This window comes from Aotus nancymaae, unplaced genomic scaffold (genome assembly GCF_030222135.1).
Source record: "Aotus nancymaae isolate 86718 unplaced genomic scaffold, 86718_ANA_hifiasm-v0.15.2.pri h1tg000016l, whole genome shotgun sequence".
Classification (NCBI taxonomy): Eukaryota; Metazoa; Chordata; class Mammalia; order Primates; family Aotidae; genus Aotus; species Aotus nancymaae.
In genome coordinates this window covers 9,268,096-9,270,188 of record NW_026988428.1, presented here as the reverse complement: position 1 = coordinate 9,270,188, position 2,093 = coordinate 9,268,096, and the positions used below count along the sequence as shown (strand labels likewise).

The 2,093-nt window shown below is 38.5% G+C and overlaps 1 pseudogene; it reads right to left on the bottom strand.

Moving 5' to 3' along the window:
• Window positions 1-594: 594 nt before the first annotated feature.
• LOC105728783 (high mobility group protein B3-like) lies at window positions 595-1,337 on the bottom strand (annotated as a pseudogene).
• Between the last annotated feature and the right edge of the window lie 756 nt (window positions 1,338-2,093).

Below are 2,093 nucleotides of genomic sequence, written 5' to 3'. Positions count from 1 at the left end.
AGTCATCTTGAACAGGCCAGCTATAACCCATAATTGGTACTTTGAGGTCCAGTTTTTCCCTCTGACCACACAATGGAAGGTTGGAACAGTTTTGTAATTCAGAGGTGTGCTTTCATCTAAGGTGATTTTGCTTTCCTAACACCATTTTCACTCCTGCTCTCTCCCCTAAAATTATTTTTAATACACATCATTAACTAAAAGTAATCCCATTAGCTGCTCAGAGGAAAATATCTGTCATGTAAAGTAATATGATGCTGAAATTTCAGAACTATTGTAACTGTTATAAAGATAAGTAGTTCAGTAAAGATAAATTATGAATTAATATTATATTGAATAACAAAATGTAATCTAATTTTACAGAAAAAATTGGAAACATGGTAAAATAATAAAATAGATGAGGAAACTGAGGAATGGGAAGATAACAGAATTACTCTGATTCCCCCTGCTAGGCATGGTAATTTTTTTTTTTTTTTTTTTTTGAGGAGAACTCGAGAGTGTGTTTTCATTTTAAAAATGTTTGGAAACACATACACCTTTGATAGTTTCAGGGTGCTCCAGACACCCATGGCCACTTCATATAAACCACTGACAATCTCTAGAGCACTTTGAGAGACTACAATATGATCGTGATCAAATTTTGTAATTAAACCTAATGAGGGAAACAGACACTTCTCAAATAAGACGTGCCAATTACGGCGCTCACCTACTCTAAGTATTCACAAGGAGACAGATAAACAGTTTTTTTATTCATCCTTCTCCTCCTCTTCTTCCTCCTCATCTTCTTCATCTTCCTCTTCCACTTTTTTCTGGGCAACTTTAGCAGGACCCTTTGCACCATCAAACTTTCCTTTCTACTTATAGTCAGCAACAACCTTCTCATACTTCTCCTTCAGCTTTGCCACCTTAGTGATGTAAGGCTGCTTTTCGCTGTCATTTAGGTTATTCCACATCTCACCCAGCTTTTTTGCCATACCTCCAATAGAGATGTCAGGGTTCGTGGAGTTGATCTTGGGGTGGAATTCTGAACAGAACAGGAAGAATCCAGACGGTGGCCTTTGGGGAGCATTAGGATCCTTCTTCTTCTTGCCCCGCTTAGCTGGTCCATAATCCTTCATTTCCCGATCATAGCACACTTTATTCGTCTTTGCCATTTCATCAAATTTAGATTTCTCTTTCCCGGACATTGTCTTCCACCTCTCAGAGCATTTCTTGGAAAATTCTGCCAAATTGACAGGGACCTCTGGGTTTTTCTTCTTATGTTCTTCTCTGCATGTCTGCACAAAGAAGGCATAAGCAGACATCTTGTCCGTTGGTTTCTTGGGGTCACCTTTAGCCATCCTGACTGTATTGTTCACTGCTCTGGGCAGCACAGAGGCATGGCAATTTTTAATGCCCCATTACTTGTTATTATATCACCATCTTGGTGTTTTTGAAAAGATTTCTGAATGTTTCTGCAAAAATCCCCATGGAAAAGATTTTGAAAACAAGTACATTTGGTAAAAGCCATATATCATAACCCCTGCCAAATAATACATAAGGCACATTAGTATATTAATGACTTCACAGTAAAGAATCTTGAGTTTATGTTGTCCAAACTTATTTGAATGTCTTTTTTATTATATTTTTTAAATTGTTATATTTATTTTTTTGCCAATTAATAACCTGAGGGTGTAGTGTTCTCTGGAGTACATTTTAGGAAATACTATGCTAGCTTTTATAGCTGGTGTAAAGGAGTTGGGGGCAAAACCAGGAAAATATTGCCCATGGAATTAAATGGGGAAAAGAAGTTTCCAAGAAGGGATAGACAGTAGTGATTCACAGAAAGTTAAAAAAGACAAGGGGTGGCCAGGCATAGTGGCTCACACCTTAATCCCATCACTTTGAGAGGGTGAGGTGGGTGGATCACCTGAGGTCAGGAGTTTGTGACCAGCCTGGCCAATGTGACAAAACCCCATCTCTACTAAAAATAAAAAAATTAGGTGCAAGTGGTGGCATGTGCCTGTAATCCCAGCTACTTGGGAGGCTGAGGCAGGAGAATCATTTAAATGTGGAAAGTGGAGGTTGCAATGACCCTAGATTGCAACAGAGCAAGA